Below are 15,115 nucleotides of genomic sequence, written 5' to 3' on the forward strand. Positions count from 1 at the left end.
ATTTTCCCAAAAGATTGTATAACTTTAATAGACGCTTTTAAGGATTCAGTATTTTTCATTGGCAAAGTGCAATCATCTGCATGTTGTAAACATTTTATTTCGTCTGAGTGTCCAATTTTGAAACCTTGTATACTTTCAGAGGCATTTATTTTTAATACCATGATTTCAATAACAAAAAGAAAGAGCAATGCTGAGACGGGACATCCTTGCCTAATGCCTCTTGACATTGTACATTTTTTAGTTAACCAGTTATTATTTTTAACATGAAAATAAGGTTTTGTGTATAAAATTTTTATCCATCTTAGGAAATTTTCTCCAAAATTGAATTTTTTAAGAGTTTGAAACAAGAAGTTCCATTCAACTGAATCAAAAGCTTTTTGGAAATCGGTAAACAATAGTATTCCTTCTTCATTATTTTCTTCACAATAATCGTATATATCTAGTATTAACCTTGCATTTTCACCAATAAATCTTCCTTTGATATATCCAGTTTGATTTTTATTAATGAGTTTGTCCATAATCATTTGTAGTCTCTTTGCAAATACGAAGGCTATTATATTATAGTCGCAATTTGTTAAACTAATAGGACGATAGTTATCAAGATTTATTAAGCTCCCTTTTTTGTGTATGAGTGATAGAACAGAAGATCTCTGCGTAAATGATAATTCGCCTACCTCGAAGGATCTCAATAGGCTTTCATATAAATAAACTTTTACATATTTCCAAAACATCTTATAAAATTCCACGGGAATTCCGTCTAATCCCGGTGATTTATTCAATTTCATATTATATACAGCTTCTGCACATTCTTCAATTTCAGGAATTTTATCGCAATTTTCTCTATCTTCATCAGATAGGTAATTAGTAAGTTCCGTTTCTTGCAAATATTGATTAATATCGTTTACTGATATATTGCTAGACGAATATAGTTTTTCATAGTAGGAACTTAGTGCATTTAAAATGTCTTGAGTTTCATAAACACAGTTATCTCCCACTGATAATTTATTTATGACATTTTGTGATTGGTGTTTATTTTCTAATCTTAAGAAATAAGATGTGTTTTTTTCTCCGTCGTCAATCCAACGAGCTTTGGCTCTCACCCTGGCCCCCTTTGATTTATATGCATATAACTTATCTAGTTCTTTTTCCAAATTTCTTTTAAATATCATATTTATATCATCAGACTTAGACATTTCAATTTCTTCAATTTCTTTTTCTATTCGTTTAATTCTATTTTTTACGCTTTTGTTTTTCGATTTAGAATATTCAATGCATAGCTCTTTTATTTGATATTTGATCATTTCCCATCTTATTTGTGGATCTGTTTGGTTGCTAATATTTTCAGGTAGATCTTCAAAGAAGTTTTTAATAATGTTACAAAATTCCACGTCTTGTAAAATCGACGTATTCATTTTCCAGTAACCATTACCTCTATTATTTTTCGATATAGTACAGTAAAAAATAAATGATCTATGGTCGCTCATTCTAGTATTTGAAACATCTGGAGGTTTTCTAAGTAATATCTTTTCAACCGGATAACATAAATTCTCCGAAGTGAATATGTAATCAATTCTACTTTTAGGTTTATTACTTGAATCGCACCATGTATTTCCTTCTTTTTCAGGATTAATTTTTTCCCATAAATCTATCAGCCGAAATTTAAACTTTAAATCATTAATCATTTTAGAACATTTGTTCTTTGCATTGTACAAGGAATTAAAATCCCCAACTAAAATTATGTTTTGTTCATTTAAACAATATTGAGAAACCCATGATGCAAGTTTTTTGAAAAATTTACATCTCTCATTTTCTGAATTTGGTGCATATATATTAACTAGAGTTATAACATTTTTTTCATACTCAATATTAATTAATATTCTCCTTCCATCGTCTGATTTGTGTACATTATGTACAGTGATAGGTAAACTTTCATGAAATAAAACAGATACCCCTCTACTATGAGATGAATTAGAAAAACAATGGTAGTTTGAACCATGCCATCTAGCATTGTAAATATTTTCTTTGTCAGTTACATAATGAGTTTCTTGTAGAAAAACAATTTTGCAATTAATATCATTAAGCCAATCATATAAAGTTTGCCTCTTAGAATAGTCATTAAGCCCGCGAGCATTTAACGACAAAAACTTTAAAACTGACATATACAGAAAAGTTCAGTTTGTTCATTCATTTTAACTTATTAATTACCGTTTCTCTGTTGATCTTTTTTTCCTGCTTTTTCTAAGGTTTTCGGCGGCGCAAGCAATTATCTCCCCCATCATGTTTTTTCCTGGCCAGGCCGTTGGTGATGTTTTGATTGTTTCTTCAAATGACAGGGCAGTTCCCCAGTAAGGATCATAAACTGGGTGTCCAAAGAACACAGACGGCTTAAAGGAATTCAGTGTGTCTCTCATTTTATCGCATTGTTTTACCTTTTCTGCGATGATTTGTTCCATGACTCCCTTTTCCGTTTCTTTCCATTGATCTGATTTTTGGACAAGATTGCCGATGCGTTTTGCTTCTAGGGCAGTCTTGGCATTACGAATGCGCTCCGCTGCAACAACATCGCCGGATCTTAGCGCCTTTGCTGTTTGGAAGGCTTGCTCCGCCGACTTAAAAGTCTCTCCGAAAATCTTTAACTCACATGGGAAGAAATTTGACAAGACATTGTTTTCTCCCTGAAAAGTTTCCAAATTTTTTGGTTTTACGGGAATGTAGAAATCACATGATTCACACCCTGGTTTATGTCCAGATTTTTTGCATACTGCGCAACATGGCTCGTTTTCGCAATGAAACCTATATTGTGCCCAATTTGCCAACAATTAGTACACGTGAGTGCTGGTTTGTCTATGTGTTGGTCTTGGTGAAACAGCTTACATTTAAGCCCGGCACAATACACGTTTCTGGGTAAGCATGCATTAGGCGGCAAGGGTTCTATGTACAGAAAGCGGTTTCCGTTTAAAACACTGGTCATTTTCTTTGTTTCCGGATTTCTAATTTTTTCATAATATATTTCAGTTTTCGGTGTGACTTTTAATTTTGAAAGCATTTCGAACACGGCACTATCATCCACTGATAGAGGGACGCCGCAAATTGTGATTTTTAAAGACTTGTCATCGGGAGCTTCAAGGCCTGTTGAATAGGGATTAGAGTCATACACCCTGACATGTTGGCCCCCAATATCTAAGCCCTGCAGAAGAAGACCATCTCTTCCCTCTTTTGTGTTCAGATAGATCCGCCACAAATCCCTATCCAATTGAATACACCGGATGGTATCACCGACAACCTTTGTAGCACACTGCACAAGTAGAAAATTAGATATCTTGCCCTCCTTCGGAGCAAGGATTTCACTGTTCTTTAAATAAACAGGCTTTAAGATTTGCGACATTGTTCAATGAGCACTAATCGCTGATCACTAACTCACCGACTCAGGTACAAATAAACAAGAAATATAAATGCACATAAATCCAACAGTTTTAGGAAATTCACAGAAAATTATATCTATATAGCCTATTTGTCTATATAAGCCACATAGAATTTGAAATGCGGAATATAAATCCAAGAAAATTGATCAAAAATACGGAGCTCGAAAGGTAACGTCCATACCTGTAAGCCCGTCACGTGATCTCTCCAATACTATTAAATTTTGACGACAAAACTAATGTATACCTTCTTATGAAGGGTTAAGGGATAGAGAATTCGTCATACGTAATCATGCTAAAATTGTATTCAACTTATAAAATATATTTCTTTTAGAAAATCATACGCGTTAAAGCAACATTTTATATGAGTAAACAGAGGATATATAAACCCTAAATACAGCATATTTTATTGTACTTTCATCTTCATTAGTTCCTCTTTTTTTTAGTTCCCAGAGATTAAATGAATGATGGCTGGCTAATATCTTAACGGCTATGAATGTGTCGTTTTCCCCATCTGATCTGTTGTACTTTTTTTGCGTATTTTAATGAAGCTTGTAAGGATCAGTATCATTTTGGGAAGAGAGGAGTTGTAATAGAGAACACCTGAACCGGGCCCCGTTCAAATAAGTACTAGTATTTTTAATGCGTAAGAAGTGTCAATTATAAGGAAAATCTTTCTTTTGTTTTAAAGAGTACTTTAACAGGCTCAGTAAGTTTACTATCCTACTATATTCTTTTCTTGTCGTTTTCAAGAATCCATAACTAAAGTTGTTCTCCTACAGCTGATCTTGCCAACTATTTGGAAATTATGCGATATATTTGAAATTTTCATTGTTTAAATCTCCAGATATGAAATGTAAATCCACATTATTACAATCTCACTCAAAGGGTTTCCTCCATAATAAATTGAGAGTTTTATGCAATATCTGTATGGTCGTCCATCTCATTTTTCACCAAAACAGTGAGCGACAGATATGTAGCTGAGAGAGATTTTGATGAAAAGGATGAAACTGATTAAACATTTTACTAGAATAATAATTAATACAATATTTTGTTGTTTTCTAAACTTAAATTATTGGTTGTAGAATTTCACGTTCCTTTTTACAACACCGGAGGTGTGACTCTTCATGTTCATTTCGAACAAATTTTAAATCAGTTCATACATACAAATTTTTGAGGTACATGTAATCCGTTCTGAAAGAAAAAAAACCCACTGAATTCACAAAGTAGTTAAATTGAATATAACCATGTTATTTCTGCATTTCTTCAGCTAGTGTTCAACATTATAGTTCATCAAATTACATGTATATAGGAAAAATTATCAAATCCGTAATGTAATTTTAGGAAACGTGAATAAAAGCACCAATTATGCATATTGATTAACAAACATATATTTAAGAATGAAAAGGGTAATAGAAGGTAGATATATTAAAGGTATATCTTGGCATCCAAGCGATATTTATATTTAATACATGTACTTACATGTAGTTTAAAAAGCATAAAATATCATCAGAAGATATTCGCATATCACTTTTAATTTCATTTTATGCCAATAAACTTTGGTATTTAGGGCAAGATTAAAGGAAATTCGACCTTTCTATTTTTTTTTTTTTTTTTTTTTTTTTTTTTTTTTAACGTTCATGAGGTGCAAAGGTCTACTTCTTACAAGACCGTTTCTAAGATTTCAAAGAACATTTTAAAAAACATGATATGAAAATGATTACTCTTTTATTATGGTTGAGAAACAGCAATGATAAATGATAACATGTACATAGGGATACACTGTAAATAGGAGTTCATCTATGAACTGTAAAAAAAAAAAGTGGTATACTTTCAGAATGCCTTACTTGAATTTACTCTTAAAGCAAAAGCTTTCTTCTTTTACATTAATTAGTAGTAAAACTTGTTTTTATATTTTCGAGAATACTTTGTCTTTAAACATAAAAAAAATCTGCTCATCAGCCAGGGACAGTAACTCTAGTCTTAAAATTGAATGTCTCAATATGACGCTTTATATTGAAATTTTCTACGTGCAATAATTTTGATCTTGACCGTGGAGTAGACCCATTTTGAAAAAACCTTTAACCTTTATCATATCTTTTGAACGGTTTGATTAAGGGCATTCATATTTCACATGTGTATTCCTTGTGACAAGACCTTCCCTTGGGTACCAACACGTATGACCTTTTGATCTTGACCTTGGAGTAGACCCACTTTTGAAAAACGTTAACCTTTGCCATATCTTTTGAACGGTTTGTGCTAGGGCATTCATATTTCACATGTGTGTTCCTCCTTTGGGTACCAACACTTATGACCTTTTGATTTTGACCTTGGAGTAGACCCACTTTTGAAAAACTTTAACCTTTGCCATAGCTTTTGAATAAATGGTTGAAACTAGGGCTTTCATATTTCACATGTATATCCCTTGTGACAAGACCTTTCATTGGGTACCAACTCTTATGACCTTTTTATCTTGACCTTGGAGTTTGACCTACTTTGACAAACTTATGCCTTGGCCATAACTTTTAAACTGTTGGTGCTAGGGTTTTCATATTTCACAAGAGTATTCATTGTGACAAGGCCTTTTCTTAAGTATCATCATTTCTGGTCTCATAACCTTAACCCAGGAATCTTGACCTATTTTTGAAAAATTAACCTTGACCATAATTTCTGAATGGTTGGTGCAAGGGTTTTCATACTTCACAGGTATATTCCGTGTGAAAAGGCCTTTCTTTGGGTATCAATATTAATATTCTTGACCCCTTTGACCTTGTAGGTTGACTTGCATTTGAGAAACTTTAACCTTAGCAATGATTTATCATACGGGATCATCAGTGTTTCACAAACACATTTTTTGTCTTATGTTATATGCATGTGCATTGTATGTGAAACTCGCAGCTTGATGTGGTAAACGAGCTAGTAGATATTTAATTAGACTATTCAAATCAATGTTGAATATAAATTTGAAATTCCAACTTCTTTGGGGACGGGGGGATTTTATCGCCAGTCCTTTTATATAAACATTACATATTTTAATAGAAAATGAAGTTCGTCGTTTTCTTCCTTCAGATCACAAAGACTACAGATGTTTCTCTGGAATTGGTCTCCCATGATAGGGACCAGTTTCGATGCGCAATGGGAGCACGACACACCATGCAGAATTGTGCCATTAATAACCGAATTTCGCAACATCGCAACGTATTGTTCAATGCCGTGTTCTGCCATAATAACACAGTACATCCGTAATTGTGCAGATATTTTTCAAATATTAGATTGCCATTTGGATTGCTGTTTTGAAAGTTGTTTCTGATAAAAATTTTAATATACATGTACATGTATTAAATTTCATTAATAACATGTTTAAAAACCAACTCATATTATTTTATCAGAATGATCACCTTGTTGAATCACCATGAAAGTTTGGTTCAAAAGCTACACTCTGAGTTCGGATCACGATATTTACAACCAAAGAACTCTTGGGCGGATATAGAGGGGGGTCGGACTCCCCTCCCCCCTTCTCTGGATTTTTTTTCAGAATTATTAAATTTTCTTGTAAAAGTAGCGGGAAAATGTCCTTGGAACAACGACAACCCCCCGGTAAACATGCACCCCTGTTCAAACGGTAAGGAGAGTTATCGTAGGAGGAAATTGACTTAGGACGCCCCCAACCCCCGGAAAAAAAGCCCGGTTTTGTCCGAGTAAATTACAAGTGCCGTTTATTAATTTTTAATCTAAAAGATGAAAATGATTACATGATAAATAAGTCATGTATCCACTTTCAACTTTAGATTGAAAATTGATAAATGACATGGGTATGGTCTATCACAATATTTATTGCATTAAAATATTCCCCGCACTTTAAACAATGAATTCTCTGTTATATTTAATGTATTGTTTTATTCAAATAAAGATTTAGATATTTTGAAGAATGTCACAAAACCGATAATCAAGTCGACTGAGCAATATAACTAAAGGTAAATGTTTTTATATGGTTTCTGTTTTTCATTTAAGTGTCATGCAATAAAGGCCAGTGCTGATTCAGGAAAATTACTCATACTGATACTTTGATTACCCGGTAATCTATACCGATAAATATTTCAGATGCAAAAAAAAAAAAAAAAAAAAAAAAAAAAATGTACACAGACTGACAATTTTTAAGGCCATACGCAATGTATTTCTTATTCCCTGTATAATTGAAGTGTTCCAGTAATTGAAGGATCTTTGTGCGACTTTTATGATGCCTGGTAATCCTGTATACCTTTTTCTGAGTCAAATTATGAGGAAACACCAGCTAAAACTATTTTTTGCTCAATTTTTCTTAGTAAATTCAAGGATTTTTATCATTTGATACATGTATCTGTTTAAAATTCCTGGTAATGTATGCTGATTTTTTGTGTAAAGACATCTGCATGATGGTATTTTGATTTTAAATTAAGAATATCTAGAAAAATTATCAGTGGGAGAGCTACATTATAATGTACATTAAAATGTAGGTAGCATACAGCTGTTGGACAAACAAACCCAAGGGAGATATTGATTATAAAAACAAGTTATTGGAAAATAGTTTTTCCTTCTACTATATTCCTATCTATCTTTTTGTGTTTTTTTGTTGTTGTTGTTGTTTTTTTTCATTGGGGTTCCTTTTATTTGTTTGTTTGCCTATTTTTTTTTTTTTTTGGGGGGGGGGGGGGGTCTTTATTAATTATAATTACTTGGACACTTTTTAATCTTCAGGCTAAACATTTTGTTGAAATCGGAAATTTGGAATATACTCATGAAAGGACATTATACTGAACTACATTACTCGCATAGCTTTTGTTCAATTCTACATAAAATGACTTTGAAGGGGTTGCTAAGCAACAGGGTGATTTTTCTATTTTCGGAGAGTATTTCTCCATTTTTGTTCATTTTAGACACATTTATTCGTTTCATCATATTTTAAAGTCAGATCTACATATGGGGTCATAATATTAAAAGGGATGTACAGCAGTTAAAATGTTTAAAGTTTAAGCTCATTACATCTAATTTTAGGAAAGCAAAGGACAAAAGTGAATCACTTGTTGTAAGTTCAGGATACTTCTTGATTGTATATGATGTATGTTGAAAAAGGGAAATTTTGAATAATTATACCTACAAAAGCATTAAACGGACCTACATTAATCTAAAAATCAGACTATCGTATATTAAACAAGCTTATCTCTTAAAGAGATTGGTGAGCTAGCGCTGTAGCATAATAAAATACAGAAGATATCTGAACCATTTGTTAAATTTGCTGAATCGATTAATCATTAATTGGAAGGCACATTGGAGCACTGGGGGGGGGGGGGGGGGGGGGTCAAAATTCAGAGTGGTGAATCTAAGAGTGGGCTTCACGTCGGTGTGCAATGGCATAACTCCTAACTGTGCTTTAAGCATTCTGTATTCTGCTGTAATTTTAATTTGGAGGTGAAAAAAAGGTCAGTAGAACCAATGAGCACCTAGTTTAAAATATTCCAGTGTGGTACTGTTTTTTAGCAATCGCATCTTCTCGGAACTTTCCGGCAAGCTCGGTAAACATATCCGAGGTTGCGGCGGTTTTCCGAACTTGCCGGAAAATTAATATTAAATCAGTGATGGTAGATTAGAAAAGCTAGGTATTCATGACAATATTTTAGAAATAACAGTCTTGGTTTTATAAGACCTGAGTAACTGTTACTTTTTGTTCATTTACGTGCAGGATAGACAACAAAGAACGAAACTTCAGATCATATATATTTTTAGATGTTAAAAACTAAACTGACATGTCTTTCCGACATACTCTGAAAAGATTTTTTTTCGAGCTTGCCGAAATTATCCAGGAAGGTGGTATAACTGTGTGGAAAGCTAGATGTCTAGAATCTTGGCATTTTATGACCTAAGTTTTTCTTGTACTTTTATGTGTAGGTTAGACAATAAATAAAAAAAAAAATTCAGAATTCGGATCTAGACTGGTATTGCCTGTCTCTAACGTAAGAAATGTATATCGCACATATCAGACAGGAAACGCCAGTGTAAATTCTCATCATATCTTATTTATATGACAAAACGAAATTGTTATCGCACAGTCTATCTACAGTAGTTTTTCCAGAATGCCCAACCGTGAAGTCGAGCATGCGTATTCCAGAAATATAGACTAACGTAGTTGCTAGCGCTCGAGAGCGCTAGCAAAAATATTGAGAGTTTGAGGACCAGTGAAGATTTGCAGAAAAGGAAATATTTTCTCTATTTTCATTAGCTGTATTTTGTTTCCCTATTTCAATACAGAAATGCAGGAAAATCTGAGTTTCGTTTAGATATTACATATGAGAACGAGAAAAAACACATACATGTACATGCAAGAACATTTTTGTTTTACAAAATATTTTAAAGAAATAATACTTTTTGCACATTTTAAAAGCAGAGAAAATATGCTTTTGACATATATCAGACTTTCTTTATTAAATTAAATTGGAAAAAAAATACCAATGGTCGGGAAAATCATCTTTTTTTTTCTTTTTTTTTTTTTAAATGCACCTTTTTGAAAAAGTGATGGATGTCTTCAACACAAAAAAACTATTTAATTACCGACGTGTAAGACATATAATTTTTACAGGATTTTAATATAGGCCTACAGATATATACCTTAGAACTTATTTTTGCGATGTCGTGTTTTTACGCGCCAGCGGTCAAATCTGGTGTGGGAGAGAAGGGGTTAAATAAATCCTTCGGTCGCAATAATATATTAAGTCGAGTTCAAGACATACCCCTCAAGGTATAATTATCATACATGAGCCTCTACAAAAATTAAGTTTTAACTTATGTGAAACTTCATCACATAGTGTTAATTATATCCCACTTTCTAAAGAAAGTGTTGATATATTGTTGTAACCCTGGTTCGTCCCTTTGTCACACTTTCTTCTTCCACTAACTCCTCTTTTATTTTAAGCAGTAACCAATTAATCATTTGGAATATGATATGTGGTGTCCTGTAGATGTGCAATAAGGTTTTTGGAATTTTAAATTTTACCCTAGGGGCAAAATGGGGGCCAAAAATGATTTTTTTTCTACAAATCCTGGTTCCCAGAACTCCTCTTTAATTTTACGCAGTAACTTTATCATCATTTTGAAGATGATTGGTGGTGTCCTGTATGTGTGCAAAAAGGTTTCGGAATTTTCATTTTCACCATGGGATGCAAATGGGGGTCGAAAATGATGTTTTTCTACTATGACCTTGTTCCCAGAACTCCACTTACATCTTAAGCAGTAGCCTAATCATATTTTGATAGACGATTGGTGGTGTCCTGTAGATGTGCAATAAGGTTTCGGAATTTTCAGTTTTACCCTGGTGGTCATATGGGGTTCGACAAATGACGTTTTCTATACCAAAAAAAATGGTTCCCAGAACCCCTCTTACATTCTACGCAGTAGCCTAATTATATTTTGACAGATGATTGGTGGTGTCCTGTAGATGTGCAATAAGGTTTCGGAATTTTTATTTTTACCCTGGGGGTCGAAAATTGACGTTTTTTTTTAATACAAAAAAAGCCCTGGTTCCCAGAACTCCTCTTACATTTTATGCAGTAGCCTAATCATCCTTTGAAAGATGACAATGTCGATAGTGTTGGAAATCTTTCCAGTCCACAGTGTAACAATGTAAATGTGATGGGACTTTTTAACCATACACAGAGTCGTAAGCGTAGTCATGGGCATCGGTCTTACAATTAACCTTTAATACACGATGTCTCTATTGATTCATTACTACCTAAGGTAAATCAACAATTAGGTCTACATCATATTCGCACCAAACTCTACTCTGTCCCTTTGTTGACGTAAATATAGTTAATAATGAGGACCTTAGATCACTAATTTTAAAAGGTCCTAAATATAGGGAACCCCGATCCTTCAAATGGCATCGGAATTTCATAAATATTATGGATTCTGTAGAGGATTACGCCAGACGATGTGCCAGACATAAAAAGGAGACCTTGACACTTTGCCAGAATGGATTAAATGTATCAGATGTATGTTAAAATCGCGCATTAAAAGATTGAGGGGCAATATGAGAACCATCCATCCTTCTGTATTCAATAATCTAGAAGTGAAAAAAGAAATAGATAGATTACATGATCAGTACGTACTGGTCCCTGCTGGCAAAGCAGGTAACAACATTGTCTTTGTTTGTAAGGCTCATCATATTAAATGTATAGAGGAACTTGGATTTAATTCTACAAGTGGTAATCCAACTTATAGTTCCATTTCTAAGGAAGAAATTCTTCAAAATCATATGTCAGTTTTGAATATTTTTAATATTCAAACAACTAGCTGCAGAACTGTAGCTCTCTGCTTGAGAAAATTCGGACAGACAAAGCAGAGAGCTACAGATCCAAGCGTTGTAAAAACCTTCGATTTACGCCGCCGCTTTTTTGTCGCTCGCTTCGGCTATTATTTCTTGTATTTAATGCTTTCCCCTGCCTTAAAAGTGGTATCCAATAATTATCCATATATTTTACTCCTATTCCTGATACTTTATCTACCTTTCAACGGTCTCAAACAGCCATTTATGCTTTTGAAATGTCGGTTTAAAAAATTCCCATTCCGACGTCCATGTTATTGGGGGTTGTGCGAAAAGAAGTAATTCAAAGAACATACACTTGTCAAGAAAATGTAAATTAAAATTTCAGGAGGTTTAAATATCACGTATATTGTCTATAAAGATTAGAATACAACATGTATGTAAAAAAGAAATGAGATAAATAAAACTCGGGCGTGTTGTTTCAGGATGACACCAACGTCGACGTCGGAATGCATTTTTTAAACTGATGTTACGGCCGTCTGGAACTGTTGAAAGGTAAATAAAGTGCCAGGAATAGGAGTAATATATATGGATAATTACTGGATACCACTTTTAAAGCAGGGGAAAGCATTAAATACAAGAAATAATAGCCGAAGCGAGCGACAAAAAAGCGGCGGCGTAAATCGAAGGTTTTTACAACGCTTGGATCTGTAGCTCTCTGCTTTGCCTGTCCGAATTTTCTCGAGCAGAGAGCTACAGTTCTGCAGCTATCAAACAACCAAAATGAATTTGAATTACCAAATCTATATTGGATTCCGAAACATCATAAAAATCCTTACAAACAAAGATACATAGCGGGTTCCAGTAAATGTTCAACCAAGCCTCTTTCTTTACTCCTCACTAAGATATTAACAGTAGTGAAGGAGAAATTTACTTCAAGAGTACTGTGCAACAATTTATTCGAGAAGTGGTGTAAATGAGATGTGGATACTTAAAAATTTTAAGGAACTTTTGGAAAATTTGAAATCACCAGATTTTACCAAAATCAACAGCTTAAAAACTTACTACTTTTCAACTTTATACACAACCATTCCCCAAAATAAAGTAAAGTCCAGGCTTTTTGATATCATTGACAGCTGCTTTTTCAATAAAAATGGAACTCGTAAATTTACTTACCTTGTCATTGGTCATTTGCAAAATTATTTTGTTAAAAACATTCTGATTGTACACACAAGTACTCTGAAGTTGACATTAAAAATATGCTTGAGTTTCTGATTGTCAATATCTATGTGGTTTTTGGAGACCAGGTCTTCCAATAATCTATTGGAATTCCCATGGGTACCAATTGCGCCCTGTTATAAGCAGACCTTTTTTTGTATTCATATGAAGCAGAATTTGTCCAAAATCTTATACATGGAAAGAAGAAAACACTTGCTGTGGCCTTCAACTCGACATTTAGATATATCGACGACGTATTGTCAATTTACAATGGCTATTTCCATTCTTATATCGATACGATATATCCTGGTGAGCTTGAGATAAAAGATACCACAGAGTCTGACATATCTGTTTCATATTTGGATATTTTACTTGAAAAAGACGTTAATGGTACATGTACAGTAATCTAACAACCAAGCTTTATGATGAACGTGATGACTTTAACTTTTCAATCGTCAACTTCCCTTATTTATGCAGCAATATACCTTCATCACCTGCTTACGGGGTTTATATCTCTCAGTTGATTCGATACGCAAGAGCATGCTCTACATATGTACAATTTCTAAAACGAGGTAAATTATTGACAAACAAGTTGATGAAACAAGAATATCAGCAGTCTCGTTTAAAGTCATCATTTCGTAAGTTCTATGGTCGATACGATGACCTTGTCAGCAAATACAATTTATCATTGAGTCAAATACTGACTGACGTTTTTCATGCTAATTGTTAGGCCATTATTTACACACTGAATTGTCAACGGATTTTTCCGATATTTCCCGATCATGACGAGGAGCACACGACAGGTGTGACCGGTCGGCAGGGGATGCTCACTCCTCCATGGCACCTGATCCCACCTCTGATGTTTTGGAGGTCCGTGTTTGCTCTGCTCCTATTTTGAAATGTTTAATGGACTTTTAAGCTTGAATACTGTTCGTTATCTCCACATATTTCACGGTGTTCTGTAAATGTGCAATAAGGTTTTGAAATTTTCATTTTCACCCTAGGGGGGTGAAATGGGGGTCGAAATATGTTTTGTTTTAATACAAAAAGCCCCTGGTTTCCAGAACTCCTCTTTCATTTTACGCAGTGGCCTAATCATCTTTGGGAAGACGGCTGGTGGTGTCCTGTAAAGGAGGGCTGGGGTGTCGTCGGAGGGTGCGGGTAGGGATGACCCTGGAGTACTTGCCCAACATAATACTCGATGCATAGCTCTTCCTAAAATTTTGGATGCATAGAATAAGTATATGTTGAAAATCTTTTCTGAAGTGCAACAAGATTTGATACTGAGTAAATGAAGGAACCGAAGTAACGTGAGGGAAAAGTTTAACAACAATCCAAAATACAAGAAAGTCTGCTATTGCAAACAATAGCTTATGTCACCCCGAACTTATCCCATAGCTGATCGAATGATTGATACTCAAAGAAAAAATATATTTAAAACACACACAAACACATATAAGCATACATTCACAAAAGAAAATACTTTTTGTTTGCTTGCTTTGTGTGGACTGGAATGTGTATTGATATTTACATTTATATCTTTATAATAAATAATATAAATAATTATATTTATACAGTTATGTTTAAAAAAAATTATATCACGTTCATATGTCCTACCGTGGAGTTCGCTGTAAAACAACTTTTTGATTTATGTTATGATTTCCTCGCTCTGTTATTCTCAGTTTTATTAGCATGAAAAGGTTGAAATTCAACAGATATAACACAATTTTGTTATTAAAAAGGAATATATCATCGAAAGAGTATGATGGAAAAACAGATTATAGTTCTTTTAAATACATGTATGCTGCGGATAATTACGGTTTTGTATCTAAATAATTGACAATCTTAGCGTAACACTTACGTTTATAATTTTTTTTTAAATATCATCTTCAGTTTTAATTCTTTTTATTTCACAATCGGTATCAGAATAATTGTCTCTGTGCCTAGAATCATAATTTTTAATTTGTTATATGCTTGGGTTAAATTTGAAGTTTTGTAAAAATAATTGATCATCAAAATCTGTCACTGTACGTTGTGTATAGTTTCCTGTTAGCTGACCGGGGACTGGTGGGTACACCTAATTAAGGTCTATTGTCTAACCAATCAATATACTGTACACTGTTTATTTTACCCTGCTTCCCAATGTGTATAAATCTGGTCGAATGTCATGTTTAATCTGATCAACTGT

This window comes from Saccostrea echinata, unplaced genomic scaffold (assembly GCF_033153115.1).
Source record: "Saccostrea echinata isolate AGI-Se365-2 ecotype Australia unplaced genomic scaffold, CSIRO_AGI_Sech_v1 ptg000029l, whole genome shotgun sequence".
In the NCBI taxonomy this organism is placed as follows: Eukaryota; Metazoa; Mollusca; class Bivalvia; order Ostreida; family Ostreidae; genus Saccostrea; species Saccostrea echinata.